This window comes from Pan troglodytes, chromosome 9 (genome assembly GCF_028858775.2).
Source record: "Pan troglodytes isolate AG18354 chromosome 9, NHGRI_mPanTro3-v2.0_pri, whole genome shotgun sequence".
Taxonomy (NCBI): Eukaryota; Metazoa; Chordata; class Mammalia; order Primates; family Hominidae; genus Pan; species Pan troglodytes.
The window spans coordinates 40855645-40879421 of record NC_072407.2 but is presented as its reverse complement, the minus strand read 5'-3'; the positions used below and the strand labels follow the sequence as shown (position 1 = coordinate 40879421).

At 39.4% G+C, this 23777-nt stretch overlaps 1 long non-coding RNA gene across 2 annotated transcripts in view; it reads right to left on the bottom strand.

Annotated features, from left to right (window-relative positions):
- The window catches only part of LOC112204754 (uncharacterized), a 768426-nt gene that overhangs the window by 597893 nt on the left and 146756 nt on the right, over window positions 1-23777 (bottom strand). For both annotated transcript variants that reach the window (XR_010147530.1, XR_008538022.2), the window contains one exon: window positions 8004-8102. This is a non-coding gene — a long non-coding RNA (uncharacterized LOC112204754). The remainder of the gene's footprint in view (window positions 1-8003; window positions 8103-23777) is intronic.

The following is a 23777-nucleotide window of genomic DNA, read 5'->3' as shown; positions in this document are numbered from 1 at the left end:
AATGAGCATGTTACAGTTTACGATGCATTTTTTCATATCTACTAGTCTCCCTGTTTGATTTATTCACTATGTAACTCTAATATCATCAGAAATTATATTTATAATGTTCAACAACTTGTGTAGAAAAATAAATTAATATATAAAGAAAAAATTTAGACCTCTGTTCCTATTTTGTCTCTAGATAAACCAAATAATATATCTATACATATATGTATGTATTTTAAACTGGTTACCAGGTAATATAAGTCGTAACAAAAAATATTGCTTATTTAATAAGAGAATTTCCACTAATACTATAAACTATGGGTTTTATCTTCTGTTTGTGAAACTGCCAGTAACTGACATTTAGCCCTTGTCTGAGTCATAATTTGACAGACAATCACAGTCAAACTCTTCTAAATTGATGATCATTTGTAGTCTTAAAACGTGAGCTTCTCTTGCCATTGGCAATGTTGTTTTATGGTGCTAAATGCTCTCCTCAGCTCCTGTTGATGTAACAGCAATTACATAATAATGTCTAAATATTTTTACATTCAATGGCTCTATAATCAACTAAGTCACAGAAATCATTTGTTGACATGTCAAAGATAATTAGATCAAATATAAGCCTTCCAACACTGGAGACTCAGGGCTATCTGCTTTGGAATCCTATGTTATTCTTGTTTTAAATAACTTCGGTGTCCTCATCTGTAAAATGGAGATTATGATGATTACAACAGTATTTAAATAATTCACTATACATGGTGCCTGGCATAGAAGCCACATGTAAACTTTAGCTGTCACTTTTATAAAAATGAATATTGTTGATGCCCATGATGAATGGGGGTTGTGCGAATTTTCAAAGATGTGTCTCATTAAACAGACAAATCTGCCCATTCTTCATAGCTCCATCCATCCACACAGCCTCCCTCGAATTTCAGAAGTACTCAATGTGCAAAGAAGCCTGCAGCATCTAGCTGTTGTTGCAATATCCACCATTTCTGCTACCCACCTCATTCCCATTCTCCCTGTCTCTCCAAGCCTCTCAGATTTAAAAGCCCACAGATGCTACAGTTCCCATGAGCAAAAACACAAGGGTGACTCCAGAATTGAGCACCCTCTGCTACATGAATCACGACTGTTCCTGGGATCAGGCACAGGTGGCATTTGCTTGTCAGTGTCAGCACCTTTGCTAGGGGCTCTAGTTCCCCTAAGGTCTGAGCTCCTTCTGATGTAGATGAAATTCAGGAATAGAAGCCAGTGGACAGGAGCCAGGCAGCCTGACTGGCAGGCACAAAGGCAGTTCCCCAGTGGTACCATCCTACCCCAGAACTGAGCCTAAAGCTGAGTAGTGGCTGAAAACAAGGTATCGAATTCTGTGGTCCTGGAAGGCATTTATGGAAATGCCCTTTGATGGTTAATTTTAAATGTCAACTTGACTGGATTAGAAATACCTAGAAATTTGGTAAAGTATTATGTTTGGGTGCATCTGTGAGGGTGTTTCCTGAGGAGATTGGCAATTGAGTATGGGTAGACTAAGTTGGGGAAACATCCACCCTCAATGGGGGCAGGCACCAACTCATTAGCAGAAGGCCTTGATAGAACAAACAGGAAAGATGAATTTCTCTCTCTCTCTCTCTCTCTATCTATCTATCTATCTCTCTCCCCTCCCACCCCCTCCATTTCTCCCTCTCCTGAGGCTGAGATACATCTCTCTTCTCCTAAGCTCGGATATAAGCTCTCCAGCCTTTGAACTTCAAGACTTATACCAGCAGCCCCCAGGTTCTCAGGCCTTGAGATTTGCACTGAGCCATGCTACCTACTGGCATCCCAGAGTCTCCAGCTTGTAGAAAGCCTTCCATGGACTTCTCAACCTCCATATTCACATGAGCCAATTCCCCTAATAAATGTCCTCTCATTTATCTATACAGTCATCTCTGGGTATCCATAAAGGTTTTTTTCCAGGATAACCTCCCCACACGCAGATACCAAGCTCAAGTCCCTTATATAAAATGGGGTAGTATTTGCGCAAATGCAGATTCTCTCCTATACTTTGTGTCATCTTTAGATTACTTATAATACCTAGTACAATGTAAATGCTATGGAAATAGTTGTTATAATGTGTTCTTTTTATCTGCAGCATTTTTTTATTGTTTTCCCAAATATGTTTTATCTGTGGTTGTTTGAATCCACAAATAAAAAGTCCATGAATATATGAATATGGAGGGCCAACACTATATCTATCCTATAGATTCTGTCTCTCTGAAGATCCCTGACTAACCCAGTCCCAAAGTCAGGACTTGGGATACGCAGAGTGGCTCAGGTACCAACCCATCAAATAGACCACTGGAGCAGAGTTTGTTCAGGGATATCCTTCAGACAAACCTGTTAATCATTAACCATTTAGATGACAGAATGCAGGCATATCCAGGAAATTCCAGGGATGAGTGGAAAAGGCAGTCTGAATGGCAGAAACACTTGAGGGAGGCAGCAGTTATTTGCCAACTAAGATGAAGGTGCTTCATGTTCTACCTACCCTACCGTAGGACTACTTTTGTGTGTACCAGCTGAAGCTAAGCATAATTCTTGAAACCCATGCCCTCCATCCACACAACTTTCCAATTGCATCCCTCCAACCATAACTTCAGAACAGATGCCTACCACACAGATGTCCATGCAAGTGAACACGAGAAACTTGCTGGTAGCACAAAAATAAGATGCAGATCTTCCAAAATAAAAAGAGAAAGAAACGAGATCCAACCAGAGTATGTCAATCAAATTGCAAATGACTTTTAATGAGTCCCACGTAGTCAAGCAGATTTTCTTCAGTACCTTTTTGTGGTGGCAGTGGTTGGGGGACAGGGTAAGGGGACTCAGAGGAGAGAACTAAGAATGACATAATTTCTGTACTTCACTTAACCTTTGTCCTACCCCTTGGGTAGGAGAGCTCCTACCCCTTGGGGCACATTTGACAGTGTCTCTGAACTCTCCTATTACCCAGTTTGGCTCCACAGACCACCAAGACAGTGCTTAGCCACACTCTGTCATTCTTCCAATCATCAAATATAAACCTGAGTACCTCCTATGCACCTGGCATTGTGGTAAGCAAGGTGTGAGTAATCATAATTAGAGCAAAATAAAATAAATATAAAATAGGAATGTATGCAATATGCCTTGGCAAGGAAGGAGATAGCTTCATGGAGAAGGTCTCTTTGCTGAGACTTAATTCAATAGAAAGACCCATTAGAATAGTGCTTTTGAGGGCCCTTGCTTTGAATGCAAACAAACCTGGTGTATTAGTTGTGGCTCTCCAGAGAAACAGAACTAATGAGATACATAGATATGTAATTTATTATAAGGAAGTGGCTCACATGATTATGAAGGCTGAGAAGTCCCATTATCTGAAGACCCAGGAAGCCAGTGGTATAGTTCTGAGAACCAGAGAGCTTATGATGTAAGTTCCAGTTAAAGAAGGCTGATGTTCCAGCTCAAGCAGTCAGGCAGAGAGAGTAAATTCCCCCTTCCTCCAAATTTTGCTCTATTCAGGCCCTCAATGGATTGGATCATGCCCACCTACACTGGGGAGGACCATTTGCTTTCCTCAGCCCACTGTTTCAAATGCTGATCTCACCTGAAAACACTCTCACAGACGTACCAAGAAATAATATTTAATCTGGGCACCTCATGTCCTGTCAAGTTGACATGTAAAATTAACCATCATACCTGGCATTAAAGTATTTACAACCAGGACACAGTATCAGTGTAATAGATAACTTATTTGAAGGAGGCAACTGAGATGCCTTTGAACAACAGAGAATGCATACATTTTAAGTAGATCTTTTTTTTTTTTTTTTTTTTGAGACTGAGTTCCACTCCTGTCTCACAGGTTGGAGTACAATGATGCAATCTTGGCTCACTGCATACTCCGCCTCCCAGGTTCAAGCAATTCTCCTGCCTCAGCCTCCCAAGTAGCTGGGATTACAGGTGCCCTCCACCACGCCCAGTTCATTTTTGTATTTTTAGTAGAGATGGGGTTTCACCATGTTGGCCAGGCTGGTCTTGAACCCCTGACGTCAAGTGATCCACCCACCTTGGCCTCCCAAAGTGCTGGGATTACAGGCGTGAGCCACCATGCCCAGCCTAAGTAGGTCTTTTAATGTTTCCCTGGCTCTAGTCTTGCTCCTTTGCAATCTAGCAGAAGTTGCAATCTTTCCAAAGGACAGATCCAATGTCACTGCTAAAATTCCTCCTCCACTTGCCTGAACCCATCAAAAGCCCACATGCAGCTTCCAAGGCTCTCTGCTAGTACTAGCCAAGTGTGCTGATCAACCTGCAGCTCACCTCCAGCTTCATCACCCTCCACACCTACATTCCAGCCACCTGAGTTTCCCCATAACGATATGATCATTCCTGCCATTGCACAAAGTATTCTTACTGCCTGGATGCTCTCTTGCATGCCTCACGTTTTTCCACATGTTGAAAGCTGAGTCTAAATTCAAGACTCAGGTTAAATGTGGCCTCCTTGGGGAACCTTTCCCAGGCCCGAGGCAGAGGTAACACTCTATGTTCTATCTTACAAGCACTCTGGGTTCTTCATTCCATTATAACTCTCAGGATGCTGGCTCCCCCGTGAGGATAGTAATGTGTTTTCATTTCTGAATGCCCAGTCCCTAACACAAGAGTCCAAGCTTTTTTCTGCAAAAGGCCAAATAGTAAATATTTTAGGCTTTGCAGGTCACACATGGGCTTCGTAACAACTACTTACCTCTGCCACTGTGGCGTAAAAGCAGCTATATACAATAGTAAGGGAATAGGCTTGGCTATGTTCCAATAAAACATTATTTAGTTTGCCAACAACTGTGCCCTAACAGAACCTTGGGCACACAGCAGATGTAGTGAATGACTAGCAAAGCAGGACTCCTCTGCCCTTTATTTTGAAGGGAGGGTAGAATCCAGCTCTGTTGATGGATGGCATTTCACCTTTCCTCTCTACTAACTGAAATGTGAAGCCTGAAGTTTGCAAGAAGGGATGAAAATGTGCATAAGAGCAGAAAGGGTCTCTGAGAGGTCGTATCAAGATTAATCTCTTCCCTCTAAGGTTCAAAGGTATTCAAACATCAAAATATGTGGGGGAAGACCTAGGGTGCCCCAATTGAGGCCTATTAGCAGAAATTATCTAACAAGTCTCTTGAGATAAAATCACCATAAATCTGTGCCAAGACATTGTTTTTGGATTTGCCAAAAAGCTAACCTCAGACCATTGCCAAACCATATATTTGAACAACATATGTACTTATAACTCTCAGGCAATGTGTTGAGCTAATTGAAAAGTCTGGCTAGAGAAACTGTTCTCCTGAGTCAAGGCTCTCATTAGGCACCTGTCCCTGAGTATTACTCAGCACAGATTTTTCTTCCAATCCTTTTCACATTCTGCCACACGTCAGTCTTCCCTCAAACCCTGTGGACCGGCCCTCGCGGTAGTCTGCCTTTCTATGAAGCACTAGGCAGCAGTTGCATGCACAGTAGAGAACAGGCCTGTGGTCAGAAAGACCAAACTTGGACTGACAATCTGGATTAAGTTAGCATCCTGAGGTTCTTGTATTTATTATGAGAAAAGAATTCTCAGAGGAAAAACTGCATTTCCTGCTACTATAAGCAGATAGGACAATGAATATTGCATATTGATGCATCCCTGTCAAATGACGTCTATTTGCCCTAAAAAACTAATAATGCAGACCAGGCACAGTGGCTCACACCTGTAATCTCAGCACTTTGGGAGGCTGAGGCAGGTGGATCACCTGAGCTCAGGAGTTAGAGACCAGCCTGATCTACGTGATGAAACCCCATCTCTACTAAAAATACAAAAATAAGCTGGGCATGGTGGTGGGTGCTTGTAATCCCAGCTACTTGAGAGACTGAGGCAGGAGAACTGCTTGAACCTGGGAGGCAGAGGTTGCAGTGAGCCAAGATTGTGCCATTGCCCTCCAGCCTGGGTGACAGAGCAAGACTCCATCTAAAAAAAAAAAGAAAGAAAGAAAAAAACACCTAATAATGCAGCCCCTCCCATTACAAAGTTATGAATGATGGAACACATGAACAGTACGAGAAACATGTCTGAAACAGAATTCCAAATCTTTGGCTTCAAAATGTTCTAAATTAAACATCCCTGAGTACTTCCTCTGGCCTGCCTTCCTACATATGCCTTGTATAATTTTTTGCACCGTGATGTGAAATACACAGCAAGCTGGTTACATGAGACTTGACATGGCTAATACCCTTTTTAAATTGTTTTGCCCTTGATGAGTACAAGTTCCTACTCCATAGGCCCCTGCAATCCAAATATCACCACGGTCATACTTTTGGCATAGCATTCAATAGCTTTCCCAAAAACTGTCAAGATCAAAGAAGTGACAGTGTTACATTTCATCACAGTGCATCTCTCAAGTATAACCCAATTGTTTTTCTCAGTGGCCACTAAATCTGTCCGTCAGTCTCCACAGGCTTCTCTGAGTTACCCTACACCATCACTGCCCCAGCCTCCAACACCAGGAAATAACTTCACTAAGCTCTTTCAAAGAAAATTATATAAATATTAAAAAGGCTGACAGGCTGATCAGAATAGGCATTTGATATTATGAGATTTGTAAATCAATTTATGAACTGTGTGACATATAGGTAGAGGAATCAAGAGGCAATAACCATTTTATGGGGGAAGATCATAAACCTGTCATCTGTTCTATCCCTATGTGCATAAGAGACTGCTCTGGTGCCAAAAATTGATGCTGTCACAGACCTCGTACAACAAAGCTAATGCGTTTCTAATTTTACTATTAGTGCTGTCTTTGTAATAGCCCCTCTCCAAAAAAGGATTTCATTTCTTCTGACATTTCCAATATGGTTGTTGTTTACACAGCTGAGTAGAAGTAACTTCCTCTCGGCAAGCCAGCAAAGATTTGTGCCTCAATTTTGACACTCATTTTGCATCCCAGAATTCCTGAAATCAGCATTCCCAGGGCCCTCAGCATGTGCCTTTAATCACTGGTCTCTGGATCCCTCTCAGATGCTATTTGGTGTTTAAACACTCTTCTATTTTTCCAGAAAGTCCTATGAAATGCCATTCTGTGACACAGCAGAAGAGCTCCTGAGATCCCATTGAAACATACAGGACAAATGTTTCATTACACAAAGTGCGCTGGCTTGACAAGAGTTTCTGCTGCATTCCAAATCATGCTTTAGGGACAGAATGCTACCAGCTTCCAGCAATATTTCCTATTTATTTTGGTGTTTTGACAGTTTCCCTATCTATCCGGCTAAGTGTATATATGAGCCTCAGACATTTATACTTGCCTTTTGACCTCAGGCAATTCACTGCTCCACTTGGGTGGAGGATCTATCTAAGCAATAGATAGATAGATATCCCAATCCAGGAATAGTGATACCTGCCATTCCACCTAATAGAATGTAGTATCAAATGAGAAAATAGATCTAAATGCATTTTACTGTACAAGTAAAGCAGAATAATATAGTAGATAGAATGGGGGCTCTGAAGCCAAACAAATCAGGTAAGAATCCTGAATCCCTCTTGTACAACCAGAGATATTTACTTTCTCTCTCTCTCTGAGCCTGTTTCTTCACTCATACAAGGGGAAAATTATAATTTTCCCAGAGGATTCTTGAAAGCAAATGTGCCTCTGTGGTATAGTAGGTACATAATACATGAGTTCATAATCAGAACACATTTAGGATTCTTCTCCTGCCTATAGGCATTTGCCCTAGCCCTTCTCTTCACACATCCACCAAAATGAACGTGAAGTCCAAACCAGTGATCAAACAAGTATTTCATGCATTGTCTTTCAAGCACAACATACATATCTCAAAGCATTCTTCCAGAGCAATGGACCCACCATCCTACAGAGAGTGTGCTCCATGGAGGGAAGAGGTATTGAACTAAAAAATATTTCTTTGGAAGAAGGCCAGAGCATCAGTCATATCAAACCAAATGGACAGACAGAAACAGGGTTTACCATTTCCTTTGGAGGTGTCGAGTAGGACTGAAGGGCTGCAAACAGCATCACTAAGGGCTCTTCAAAGTTTTCAAAGTACTAGCCATGTTACACCACCATCTGAAATAGAAAGTATCTCATTAAGGGAACCTACTGTTAATGAGATGACGAAATAGAATGTGTAATTCATCTTTGAACTCAATCAGTCTCATGGCTATTTTGATACAGCTGCTTTAAGTCAATTTCCCTAACACATTCATAATGAATTATGATAAGGAGTTTATAGCAACATATCAAAGTCAGTGTACCATTTAATGACATGAGATGCTATTTACTCAGTAGCTGGCATCTGCATGTGCTGGAAGACTGCCTCAATGTCACTCTGAGGAAGAGCTGTTGTGATCCCATTTTGCAGGTGGATAATTTGATAGCAAGCAATTAGCTAGGATAACTTAATACATTTAAGTATAAATTACATTAAGAGATTGTATTAGATAATCTGTAATGTAACTTCTAAAAGCATTATTTTTCTGATTTCTCCCAAGTCATAACTACAAAAAATACTAGATACAAATCTGAGCGGGTAAAAACCACAGAAACACAAATTAGGCTAGTGCTGTCCAACAGAAACTTCCTGTGATGATGAGATTTTCTATAATTCACTGTCCAAGACAGTGGCCATTAGCCACCTGTGATTAGTGAGCATTTGAAATGTGGCAAAACTAAACAACTGAATTTTAAATTTCATTTTATGTTAATTAGTGTAAATTTTCATTTAAATAGACATATACTCCTGTTGGCTATGGTATTGGACAGCACAGGCATAGGCAAAAATGTGACTTTCCATGGTAAGTCTGTCAGAGGAATATCATATAAGGAGGAATATCAGATAAGGAGGAAGCAGGAACTGGAATCCCTAGAATGTAAGGAATTCCTCTTTCATAGTGTGGATATAGTTCAAAAATTCCAGGATAGAAGACCAGACCAGGTGGACAGATGTCCACTTTATCTCTTTCAGATAAGTCTACCTTTTTATCCCCAAAAAGGAAGCTTCTTACAATAGCCTCTTGGGTAAGAGTTCCATACATACAGAGTTACTATCAAATGTACCATTCAATATGTGACACTTTTGATAGTTAGAATGGTCATTATTAATAATTATGCTGGGAAAGCAGACATACACCAGGACCATCCCAGGCAAACCTCGACACACAGTCACCTAAATTTAGGAGATCCTACAAGTGCACATTCTCTGGCACACAGGACCATAGAAAGTCCTTGTTTACAATATCAGGCTATGCTCTACAAAGTATTTTACAGATTGCAGTCCACAAACCTACCACGGAGTCACCTGGGGTACTTCTTAAAAATGCAGGCTCCTGGGTTCTACCTTAGACCTAATAATCAGACTCTTTAGAGGCCAGGCTTCAAAATCTGAATTACCAGGTAATTGTTATACACAAACCACAATACAGAGAAAGACAGTATCTGAAAATTCTATCCTGTGAAGCAAAACTCAACAGTCTATAGATACTGGGGTAGGGGCACTATTGTTTCTAAATTGTATTAATGATGCCATCTATGAACTGTCTTTGACAAGTATTCTTAGACTATGTGTAAGCGTGCTCATGCTCAAAATGTTCTTCTAAGCAAAGGAGGGAGTAACAAAAAAGGACAACAAACTCTTCCCACTCTGATTCTTTGTGTCTACAGATTCTTCTAATGTCTGCCTCCTGAGACAGATTACCATGGGCATGCTGCAAAACCAAAACTGATTTATTCTTCCCAGTCTGTCCAAGGGTGGGCTATAGAGAGAAAGATTAAAACAATCAAACCAATAAATAACTCAAATAGAAATCAGTGCTACAAAGAAATTTAAACATCCTGATGGGACACTAGAACGTAAAGCACACGAAGGCAGGAATTTCTGTTGGTCTTGTTTGCTGAGTTATTCCCAGTATCTGAAACATAGCAGGCATCCAATAAATACTTGTCCTATAAACAGACATGATGGAGGAGCAGAAAAGGACTACTTTAGATAGAATAAATAGGCAGTAACGTCCAACTAAGAAATGTTTCAACTAAGAAGGTTCTTCCAAGCTAGGAAGACCCCAGCAAAGAACTTTTTGGCAGAAAAAAATAGGAGATACGAACACCTTGAGGTTAAAACAAGCTTGTCCTATTCCATGAACAAAGTCCTGTGTTCAGCCTGGTGACTGAGGGGAGAGTGGGACTAGGTGATGTCAGTGGAATAGGCTGGCACCAGATCATATAGGATCTTTTGGGAAGCCAGTGGTTTTAAAGCAGGGGAGTCAGACGATCTGGTCTATGATTTGCAAGTTTACTTTAACTGCCCTGAGGAAAATAATCCGTGTGAACACACAAGTGGAAGTAGAAACTCCACCTAGGAGGTTATCACAGGACAGCAGTTAAGAGATAATGGAGACATAGACTAGGGTAGCAGGCAGAAGAGATGGAGAAAAGTGGGGAGATAATAGACATATTTTTAGAGTTAGAGGTGGTGATAGCCACCAATGATTTGGATGTGAATAATAAGGCAAATAGAGAATTACAGATAGATGGATCCAGGTTTCCAGTTTGAACAGTGAGTATTTTCCATGCCACATTTCAATGAGTTCTGGTCTTTCATGTGTTCATGTGCTCTGAGGACTTGTCTACACACATGCCTGGGCTAAAGGTGCCCCTCTCAACCCCACCATTCAGGAAAAGAAAAGGCGGAAACTTCACCCTGAGTGTAGAAAGGTCCATACTGTCAAAATCATAAAGACACTTGCAGGTGGAAATGGCAGTTTCGGTTTCCTTGTAGTTTTAGCTGAGAGGCCTCTCATCTCTCTTAATAGAAGAATTATGGCAACAAGTTGCAACAAATCTCACCCCTGGGGATGTTCTCCTCCTTAGCCACCTCAGGGAAATAGAATTTTGATTTTTTAAAGTGCCAGTTGCTAGATGGGTACCAGAAAGTTGCTAGTATGGAGATGGTTCTGAACATAATCTGCAGAACAGGGATGCTGGGCTGGTCTAGATGGGATCCAGGAGGTAGCACGCGATCAAGTGGAGGAGTGCCCAAAGCCACGTTCAAGACTGGAAACCAAGAATACGTAGCTAAAGACATGTCCAAAATTAAAGGATTCTGAAACATGAGGAGTAATACTTGCTGGGACCTCCCAGCTTTTTGCCCATGCCTCAAAGTCACTCAGATCATCCAAATGACCATCACTTCAGCAACAAAAAGAATGAGAAGAGGATCAAAGTGTTTTCTATCAATACCAAATTAATTATAGAAAACTGCCGCTGTTTTTACATTGCTCATTTTATCACATCACAGTGTTTGAAGCTACATCTCTTCCAACAGAAATGAACAAAAGTGGATGCTGCCAATATGTCACCTTTGTGTATGAAAAGGACTCAGCTGATATTTGAAGGATGTTTCTACTGATTGCCTATTATCGTAGCATGAGATTAAAGGGGAGAGAAAGTATGGCTTGCGATTGTTACAGCCTTGACAAGAAAGGCCTCCAGTCACATCTTATTAATTTACTGTGGAACAGAATGTCACATTGACATTTCAAATTATCCTGTTGCTTTGTTCACAGGATTATATTGAGCTTAAACTCATTGAGTTCCTAGTTTGGCTATTTATATGAACTACAACTCTAATCTTCTGATGTCTTGACCTGCACACAAGACCAAATTTTACCATTTATAAAAATGATTAACTGCCCAGTCTTGGGGGGCGAATAGATGTAGGCTCAAATATTCCTTGATCCACTTCCTAACTGGATCTTCTTGGGCAAATGATTTTTCCTCTCTGTGCCTTAGTTTCCTCATTTGTGATAAGAAAAGTAATATCTACCTTATGTGTTTCTAATAAGGATCAAATGAGATAATATATGAAAACCATTTAAAACTATCAAAAAGACAACTAGTAATAAAATAGTAACTACAATGACAATATATAAACTATAGATAGATGATAGATAGATAGATAGATAGATAGATAGATAGATAGATAGAGTGAGTGAGTGAGAGAGAGACAGAAATTTTTTCTTTACTTATTCAGGGGAGAGACCAAAGAATTGGTAAATTTCCCAAGTGATATGAAGATGTTGCCAGGGTTGAGAACAACCAGGGTAGAGTAAGCCAAGTCCACACAGAGAAAAACTGGCTCAACCAAGGCCGGGCCCCAGCTCTCGCTAGATATGCCAATAGCAAAGTCACTTCATTTTTCTGAATAGGAATAACTGCTTATTTATTTCAGTTATTATAGGAATTAAATGAAGTTATGTGAAAGTGTTTTATAAAGAGCTATATTACTACTGGTTGCAGAGGAAAATTCTGGAGAACGCTTGAATAAACAAAACATAGAGCAACCCAGGAAATTCCAATTAAATAGCTATTTTCCTAACTAACAGCTATGACTACACAGGGAAAGAGTCTCCACACCGGGACATAGGATGCAGAACCGTGCAAATAAGTTGTCAATACTTGTGGTATCAACAATATCTACTTTTTAATTACCAAACTATCTACATTTACTATACAAAACATAAATAACACTGTAAAGAAAAATAGAAAAGAAATTAAAATTACTCATAATATAACCATCTATGAATCACCATTATTGATATTTTCCAAAACTTTAATGCACAATACAAATATGTAAGACAAAAGTCACACTAGACATATTGTTCTATGATCTCCTTTGCTCACTTGATATAATATAAACATATTTGAATATCAATGAATACAGTTCTTCACATCATTGTCCTAATGGGTACATTAGTAGCCAATTCCTGAGGATTTACCACTTAGGCTATTTCCAATTTTCCCTCTCTTACAAACAATTCTGCAGTACATCCTTGCACACGTATCAATGTTCACTTGTCCAACTGTTTTTCTAGAATAAATTCCAAGTAGCAAAGTTGCTCAAACAGAAGATGAGAAAAACAAATACAATTATTTGGTTTTATTACAGAAATACAGGGTTTTTAAAAATTCAAACAATATCTGCCACCTACTGATTAAAATCTACATTCTCATGGCTGGGTGCAGTGGCTCACGCCTATAATCCCAGCACTTTGCGAGGCCGAGCTGGGTGGATCACTTGAACCCAAGAGTTCAAGACCAGCCTGAGCAAAATGGCAAAACCCCATCTCTAGTAAAAATACAAAAAATTAGCCAGGTGTGGTGGTGCACACTTGTATTTCCAGCTGCTCTGGAGGCTGAGGCATGAGAATCACTTGAAGCTAGGATGCAGAGGTTGCAGTGAGCCAAGATCATGCCAATGCACTCCAGCCTCAGCAACAAAGCAAGACTCTGTCTTGAAAATATATATATATTTATATATAAAAATATAAGATTTTTAAATAAATTTTAAAAATTAAAAAATTTAAATTTAAAAATTAAATTTTTAAAAAAAATTTATACTTAAAAAATTTAAAAATTTTAAACTTTTTATATAAAAATATGAATATTATATATATATATATATATATATATAAAAAATATATGTTCTCCTCTACCTGGGCATAGGGACTAAACAAATTCTCCATCCTCTCTTGAGGTTGGTTGAGGCCATGGGACTAAGTTTTAGCCAATGGGATGTCAGCAAAAGTGATGGAAGCCATGTGTCAGCCTGTTCCACCTCTCAGGCAATTCTTTTTTATCTCACTGACCTCCTTGGTTGTTGGATGACAATGCCAAGGATCATTTTGAAAGCTATATGTTGAAGACGGCAGAGACTCCATCAGCCTGGATTCCTGAATGACCATGACAAGCATAGCCCATCCCATGCTAAACTGGAGCAAGCCTAGATTATTTACCTAAGCAAGAAAGAAGATTCTATTGTGTTTGAATATAACACAGTAGATAACTTAAGAGTTTTTTATTTATAAATATTTATGGAGTGCAAATGCAATTTTGTTACATGCATAGATTGGATAGCGTTCAGGTCAGGGATTTTAGGGTATTTATCACCCAAATAATTACATTGTACCCATTAGGTAATTTCTCATCATCCATTCCCATCTCACCCTTCTGAGTCTCCATTGTCTATAGCTCCACTCTCTACATCCATGTGTACACATTTTTTAGTACCCACTTATGAGAACATGCAGTATTTGGCTCTGTATGGCTTGCTTCGCTTAAGATAACGACCTTCGGTTCCATGCATGTTGCTTCAAAAGACACGACTTCATTCTGATATGGCTCCGATGACTGGAGGAACACCAGGGTCTTGCCCATAGGATTAATGACACGGACACACGTGGAGTGGTTTTAAGGAGCGAAAAGTTTAATAGGCAAGAAAGAAGGAAGGAAGAAGAAAACAGGTCCCCTGTACAGAGACAGAGGGAGGGGGGATTTGAACAAAGAGAAAACCCCATGTGTGGTGGAAAAGTGGCTGCTTATATTGGGATGCTGGAGGAGGTGGTGTCTGGTTTCCATAGGGCCCAGAGGATTGGTTTGACCAGGTGTGTCATTCACGTAGCCCACGAGAAAATGGGCCCTCCCATTGTGACCTTTTTATATGCAAATACAGGGTGCCATGATGTTCTACGCACGTGGGGATATGTGGGGGACAGCCATGTTGCCAGGCACAAGTAGGGGCAAGGGCAAGAAGACAATGGGAATTGCCACATTTGGGTGGACCCAGTTTCTAAGGGCCAGCATTTGCATATCAAAGCTTGCCTGCCCAGCTCTAAGAGCTGGGGCTTTCCTGCTAGACAAGAAACGTTTCTGGAGCTGCTTTAAAAGAAACAAAAACTTCCCAAGGACCCCTTTTGCTCTCTGCCTAAAATAATTTCTTAATAACTCCTGTAACAATTCCTTTTTATGGCTGAATAATATTCCATTGTGTATATATGTACCCCCATTTTCTTTATCCAATATTTGTTGATGGACTTAGGGTATTTTTGTCATAGAAATTCACCCTCTTTAATTATACAGAAATATATGCCTTCAAGTGGCATACTTCCATAACAAAATTCTAACATATGGGGCAATGGCTGGGTGGCCAAGTAGCATGGGGTAGGGAAACTCTTAACAGAGGCTCAACAGTTGGAGACCCATGATACATGGTGACAAAGAATTTGGTAAAACCTGTCTTGAAAGGCAGGCCAGGTTCCTCCCTTGCTTGTAGCTATGGGGTAAGTGATCAGAAAAGAGGTATTAGGAGAGTGTGTTGACTATCACTTGTTGCATCTAGGAAAGATTTACAAGAAATAAATGAGTTCAAGAAAGAATTGGTTGATTTGCAAGCAGAAATGAAAGATAACAGAGAATGTCCAGAAAATCAGGCTTTGCAGAACTGAAGAATTTAACCACTACTGAACAACAATCATATGAAGTGAGACTGAAAATATGCCTTGAAGCCTCCATCAATTGCTGTTAGTTAAACAGAGGTATTTAACAGTATGGCAAGTATCATATTAAATATGTCTCCTTTCCACCTAAGGCTGTAGTTTCAAATGGCTGCCAAAGAGCCACCAGTAAGTTGAGGGAGAGAGGCACTGGGTTGGGAAATGAGGAAAGAGACAAGGTTTAAGTGTTTTGTCTTAGGAAAGAATTTAGGTATGGTTACACTCACATGGAACTCACTGAAAGCAAACACATTAAAGGCAACTAAATATTTGAGGAACTGATATCGCCAAAGAATCCTGTGCCTAAACTAAAAAAGCTTTAACTATTCAAGCCTTTAAAGAATTCTTAGGCAGGCCCTGTTATTGGTACAGCAGAAAGCAAGATGAGAGTACTGTGCAACCCCTGAGGAGGGTACATTCCTGGTTCTCAATTCATGCAGGGTCATGGAGGATAATGGACAAGGAAGATGCACCTAGAGCAGGGAACCAGGGTCATTCAGTAGATGAGGGAGTTCCTCCAAGATGGCAGAATCAGGATTTATTTCAGGAACTTTCCCTACTGCCAGGATAGGGGGACGTCACAAAGTTTGCCCAGCAGGGTTCCATCATTGCCATGAACCAATGACTCTTCTCATTCCTGAATGGGAGTTTTTACTGCAGTTATCTTGTTGCAGGTCCACCATCATAGTGTGTGTGTGGGGGTGTGTGTGTGTGTGTGTGTGTTTGTGTGTGGGTGGGTGGGTGTGTTGCCAGTGGATGGTGGAAAGGGGGGAGAGAATGCATCTTTTTAATATGCAGGTCAACAAACCACTAGGAATCACATCTGGATATGATTGAGAACACTGTGCATCACCCAGGGACCCTTGCCTTTGAATTTTCTATGGAGTTTAGATGAAACTTTGTGTTATCTTCCTCAAGAAGGAAGGCAAGTGTGCTCTCTATGTAGATAGAAGGGAGCACTGGATATTTGGTAACCACAAAACCTGACTCTGGTAGAAACTTCTAGCTGTTCACCAAAACCTTTGTTCTCCCTTCTTCCTGGAAATACAGCTAGATTCCATTTCCCAGCCTCTCTTGCAATTAGATGTGGTCACATAACTGAGTTCTAGCAAATTGAATATGAGCAGAAGTGCCATTTTCAAGCCTGCCCTGTAGACACACACATATGGACACACACACCCACACCATGTACCACATACACCATACAACATACCCCCAATGAATAATCTTCTATGCTCATTTTTCTTCTGCCACCTTGGTGTCAATGCCCAGGGACTGAATGTGACATCAGTACCCAGGGCAACCTTGTAAGCTGCGTGTTGAAGACTGATCTCTGAATGACTGTGTGTGAGGTAGAGCTTTTTTGTACCCTTCCTCAGTGTCTAGGAACTGCTCTGGGTTTGTTACACAAAGAAAAACTAAACCTCTATGTTCTTTGAGCCATCAGCTCTATTTGGGTATACTTGTTACAGCCATCAGCTCTATTTGGGTATACTTGTTACCCTACTAATATAATTCAAATGCATATAAATAATGAAAATGAAAGCCCATGTCTTTACCTAATTATAGTCCTTGGAGTGATTGACTTCTAACACCATTGTGTACTCCTCTAAGTTTTTCTGCATTTGTATGAATACATACATAATTACAAAATTGAGATCACATTATAGACATTATTCTGAGATACTTTTAAAGAGTTCGAGTATCAATTTTATATGATATACGTTAATGTGACTAGCTAGCACTCTATGCCTTGACTAAATAATAATTATATGTTTGGGGCTAACAAAAGCCATGCAATAAACCTATAAAGCTCTTCAGTCTTTTTAAAAAAGCACCTTGCTTGAAACTTGGCAAATGAGATATACAGAAAAAAAAGTATTAAACACTACCCAGAAATATGTAGAAATAACAACTTCTATCCCAGTGACTGAAAGGAAAAGCAACAGCAAAACTCTACATGTGATTATAAAAAAACAGAACACTGTCCATCTGGCCCTCTATCATTAGTCTTGTGAGTATATTTTTTACCAATAAGCTTAGGATCCCACTATAGACAAAAGCCACCAGACTCTGCATCTAATGCTCTCTTAGAAATACAGGTGCTGGTGAGCAATTGATATGTTGCCCGGTGTTTTCTTTGGTTCTGTATCCTTCTTATTTATAGATATTTTCAGACATTCTTCACAAAAAACACTGAACACAGAGCTAGTACATGGTAACTATTTCAATCAATTATTGTCTCGGAAGGTAGTACTTGCCTTGGTATTCATAGAATAATGCCACTTTCCTGATGACATGTCTAACGAAGCTTAAGAACACTTGTGCCATCTTCTAGTTTTTTAAAGGTCAACTCTGGTTTTGCTCAATCACTATTCACATTTTCCTATAAGAGCACACAGCTCCAGCTGCTCTGAGCCGTCCCTCACATGCTACTTCACTGGCCAGTCCCTCCCATCCTCCCTGCACATAGGTCTGAGTAGAATGACCTTCTTCCGTGTTCCCATAGCATTCTGCCCATGCCTCTGTCCAATGAAACAGACTTATTTTTGTCATTATCATCACATGTATGGAGAACCTACGTGTCAAACACTATGCTAAGCATTTTATATGCATTTTCTCATTCAAATCTAATAACCTATGTTGTAATGTTCAGTAAATACCTAGTATCAGAACCAAGATTCAAAGTCAGGCAATGTAATCTAAGAGATGATATTCTTAAAAATCCGTGTAATAGTTGGTTTTCTTGCCTCTGTGTCTTTCATCCACAAACATCTATTGATCAACTATTCTTGATCAAGCTCACATTCACAATACATTATAAGCACCTTGAAATAAAAGACATTTTCTAAATCTTAGCATTTCTAGTGTTCAGTACCATACCTGAAAAATAATTGCTGCTCAATAAATTTGTGATGTATCACTAAATATAAAGGCACCTAGCCTGTTCTCTGCCCCACCTCTACAGTCAAACAGGAAGACAAGAAAATCCTTGCTGAAACAAAAGGAAATGGGCTGGCATCTTCCTGCCACCAGAAATACATCGAAAGGAGGCTGAACCTCTGCAGGTTAATGTTCTTGATCTTTTAAAAATTGAAGTAGACATACAATTATAAAGACTATAACTCAATTTGTTCTAGAGTCTTCAATACTATAATATGTTGCTCCTCTAAAACTCTATGCTCTATGTTTTTCAAGTCTTTTAATGGTCCAGGGAATACAGAGATCATTCAGGGTTCAAGCTGAGATAGGAAAATCTATGAAACAGGAAGGGTTTAAGATAGATTTTAAAGAATGGGTAGGATTTGGATCAAGGCCATAGATTTGGCACTTTCCAAGCTAGGGAAATAATTAAGTCTATGGGAATGGACATAGTTATGGTTAGTGTGGAACTAGCCTAACTAAAATGAAGACTAGAAATCTATAATGATGGGAACCAAGGAGATGATGAGGTGGAGGAAGACAGATGATGATAGATAGATAGGTATGTAGGTAGATAGATGATAGATAGATAGATAGATAGATAGACAAATAGATACATAGATCCATAGATACACAGACAGACAAAGTGGGTTCTGACCTTAAAAGAGACTTACAAAGCATAAGTTGGAATCAATGAGCTATTTTTAGTTTATAAACAAAAAGTGACATAATAAAAGGAGTATTTTAAAAACATATTGGCTTGGCAACCATTTGCAAGATGAATTTCCAAGAAGGGCTCCCTTTTTATCCTGTGTCTTTTTTCTCACTTGGGCTAAGGATAGGCAATCTCAAAATGATTGCAATTCAGGGGAAAGAGCCAGTGGAGAAACTGGCCACAGAAGTTAGGTTTCAACGACAAAAATACTCCTCACACCACTAAGCCTGCATATCCTGTTCCTTGGCAAAGAAACAATGTCATCTAGGGAGGAATCCTTTTACCTTAGGCAGTCCCTCCATAGTGGGTAACCACTTTACTGGCTCTCTTTTGTCACACACTAGCATCCTCACTCCCAGGTCTGAAGGAGCATTTCCTAGGAATTTTTTCCAGAACTGTTCTCTACAATGAAGCATTCCACCCCTTGTCCCTAGTGAAGACCTGGAACAGCACTGCCCACAAACACCCATAATCAGATGTGTTCCAAAACCACAGTCACTATCTGGATAGCTATTGGCTTTCTCCAGTGGTTCACACTTGCCTACAGAAGGAAGCCAAATCCCTCCATATGGCTTTCAAGACCTTGGTGAAGTTGTCACCCACTCTCCAGCTCAGTATTAACTCACAATCAGAACTCTGCCTCATAGACTGTCTTCACCAGCCAAGCTAATTAGTTCATGGAGCAGTAGCCCCCCATGGCTGCTGCCTATCTTTTGTGATGTGGCCCTGCTCTGAAGTTAAGCCTCATCTCCTGACCCCTGCTCCCTTACCCATCCTTAGCAATCAGTGTTCTTTAACTGCCCAGGCCCACAGGAATCTCCACTTCCTTTAAACTCCTAATGAAATTATTGTGTCTACCAATTTCTTAGGCACTTTAAACTTTCATATAATTCCTTAACTCTTCTTGCGAGTATCCTTTCCTATCAATTACACTGCATCTGGCAAATCCTTGTTGAAAGCTTTCATATCCTTCACAGACCCAAGCACCAAATAGATGCTCAATAAATACTCTGAAGTGAATTTATGATGACTAATTATTCATCTATGTATTTGATGAAATGGCAATGGGATAGCAGATTTGAAATGGGTAATTCATCATTTCTTCCACTGTGTTACATTGCAGAATTCTAATTATAGTGACTCTTGGTATTACATACGGTTATTCAGAAAATCAGGATGCGGTTTTAGCTCAAGGATTTAGTTTGCCTGAGACTGAATGTAAATGACTATATTATTCTAAAGTAACCATACATCGCACCTCAAAGTAACTATTTTTGCACCCTGCTCATTAATGCTCAGCACAGCTAGCTGGGAAGACACATCAAATCAGTACAAATCTGACAGTCCATTTTTCACTACCATTCTCTTCATCTATTGCAAAACAAACAAGGATTTGCTAAGCTGAGTTTGCTTCTCAGTGAAAAAAGCCTGGTAATAGTAAAATTTCTCTAAAAACACCTATGCCTCTTCACACCCTGAAGAATGTATCACATCCACATTCATTGCACCCAGGAAAGAGAAAAAAGAAAATAGATGCCATTTTTTAAAGAAAACTGAAATGCAGTAAACTACTTAAACCACAAAAAAATTAAAAGTTGGGGATTGTCTATTAAAATTATGGAAGGATCACTTGCTTTACAAAAGAATGTGCTGCAGGATTTTATAAATACATCAAATTCTTGGCATTTTGGATATAATAATCATTGTTTCAATCACTGCATTAACAATCAAACACAAATAATGTTCAGTAATTTGTCATGTTGTTGAGATACACATCTGAGTCATACATGCTGAAGTGATTCTTATTTACCACCTGATTTCATTCAATGTCAGAAACAACTCTGTCAGGTAGGTATTATACCATCCCCATTTACAGACTTTCAAGGAAAACATGCAAAGTTTATGCTTTATTGGCCTTCATAAATTTGAGCATTCCTAAGGCTCCCTGCTCTGTTTCAGTGCCAGTCTAATTCCCTAGAGTAAAGCATCTCAGACACAAGTTTTGTTTAATAATATTGTCTTTTGTTGGCCTTTGGATCTGTAATAATTTATCAGGCTTTTTTCTCCTCTACCCACACTGAGATTGATTGCATCACGGTGGGGCTTCATTTTATTTTGCTCATTAACAAAATTCACTCTATTTCTATAAAGCTGCCATCTGATTCTCTAAGATTCACAAACAAAAGTGGCCTGTGGTGGTGGCAAGAGAGTGGCAGAGAGGTATATGGAAGAATGCCAAGGGAACAAGTCCCACAGTTCCAGATCGGGCCCCTGACAAAGATTGATGCTTTTCATCCCCTACTTACTTTAGCTTCAGTAAAGTAACTTCAGTAACTTTGTCCAATTACTGAAAGTTACCGTGAAGAAATGCAACAGAGGTGATGCCATCTTTTAATTGGCCAAAGTTTGGGCAAATAATCTAAACTGGGTCTTAACCAAAACTGAAAAATGGAAAAAAGAAGGGAAGAAAGTATTAAAATGAAAGAATAATCTTTCTGACTCCCCAAAAGTCTTTCCAAGAATGTAAAATTCCAGTTTTTTATTTTGTTATGTTCTTAAAGACACTGGTATGTTACGAGTATCTGAGGGGCACCTAGATACGTTAGGAAGACATAAACCCTTCACCACCCAAGGACCTAGAATTTTAGAAATACAATACAAGAGTAAAGATGAAGGTCAAAATTTCATTCATTAGTGGTGTATATGGATCAAAGGAGGCAGCTTGTGTGAGAGACAAATGTGCCAGGTCATTCCCTATCCAAACCCATGGCCACACTTGAGACGGCACACCCAAAAGGAGTGTCAGTCCTTAAGGCTGACCAGCCATTGCGTCTCACTGAGAAGAATAGGAACCACACTCAGGACCTTGGATAGATTTTCCACAAACAATCAAGAAACCTGTTGCCTTCTAACCAGGTACACACTCCCTCTCTGTCAGGAGGAGACTGAGGAGTAAGGCAAGAGGCCACGGGAGTATGATTTGGGAAAAATTACTCTTCATAAAAATCAAGAGAAGGGCATCCTCCTTTACCAGATGCGACCTCTCACACCTCAGCACATTTGCAACCCAGAGAGCAACTCTATTAGTCCCTCCACAGCTATTATCCTACGAAAGGGGCAGATATAGCTGGATCCCATGACTTCACAACTATCACCTCCCCTTGGGGCCATATAAACCACACTCACTATATACCCAGTAGCCTCTGGGAAAAGATGAAAATGGGGGAGATATGAAAATTAGAAATAGGAGAACCTCAGAATCTACTTTTACCAGGAAGTATTCTATTTTCTGGATTGAGCTAAATAAATGTGCTTTAGCCCACCCAAAATGTAGGACTCCTATGGGATATTATTTGTCAATAAAGACAGAAAAGAAATACATTTTCTCGGTATATCTGAGTGTGGAGAGAGGAAATTTGCAACTACCAGATATAGCTTACAAAACCAAACACATTATAAAACAGGGCAATAAAAGTTAAAATAGACCAATGAAATTAAAATGAATAAAAAGTACATATAACTAGACTCCTGAGATAGTTAATTACCAAAACTGATCACAAAACTTTGCTTCGAGCTTGCTAGAAACTGAATCAAAATGAATTCTTAGCATCTGAAAAAAAAGTATGCAGTTAAGTCAGTCAATTCATGGATGATTCCTCCTCCATCTATTAATTTGTAGTTTCATTTTCAAAGCTGTGATTTCTTAATCTAGAGGTTTAAAGGAAATAAAATTTGTAGACCAAGATTTAACAGTGTAGAACAAACTCCTTGACTTTAAACTAGAAATCTCAGGAAGCTGAATTAACATTTAGGCCACTAGGGTGCAATTTAGAAAATTATTGCTTCATAGGCTCAAATACAGTAGCATCCCAATGGAATTAAAGATTACCACTAAGTCTATGCTTTATTAAATTGCACCTTGGAGTCCTGTAGTATAGGAGTCCTATACTATTGGGTAGTACCCTTCAGGTACTGGAATTTACCTGTTTGTTGTTACTCTCCGTGGAGCTAAAGTAATTATCTATTAGCATGAGCTTAGAAAACAAACAATTTTTAACCAATCCTGAAGGAGAAAAGAAAGAGACATTAATTCTATTAGAATGAACATATATTTCTTCCCTAGTTTTGTCCTTACTGTATAATATTTAGTGAAACCAAGCATAATAGATTATTTTCTAAAAGTGAGTTAACATTTCATGTAAATTAAAATATTAACTGGTAAACTCAAATGGATTTTGTTTTTGTGTTTCAGGTGCCTTAGGATAATGAGATCAACTTACTTCCTGAATCTAGGATTCCTTAAAATAACCCTTGAACCCACGCATGAACTCTGAAAACTTTCCTAAGTACAAAATACCTTCACTGTCCAATATGGCAAGAATAAGCCAATATGCTTATTCAAATTTAAATCTAAATGAAGTAAAATTTTAAAAGATTACAAATCCAGTTCCTCAGTTACTCTAGTCACATTTCAAATAGTCAATAGCCACATATGACTAATGACGTGGGCATAACGACCTGAATTGTAAGTAACCTTCTAAGGCCCTAACTAGAAATACAATAATACAAGAAAATATTTTGCAGATTCATCTTTGCTCATATTTCCTTCGCTCTCATCTTATCAAAAGGGCAAAACTGCTCCTCAAGCAACTGTCATAACTGTTCTCATTACCTTACCTTCAGATACAGGATGCAAGAGAAAAAATTCACATAGACCTCTAAAGACGACATCAGAGGTAACTAAGGAACTAGTGGAGGGGAAAGTCCAGGAACAAATAA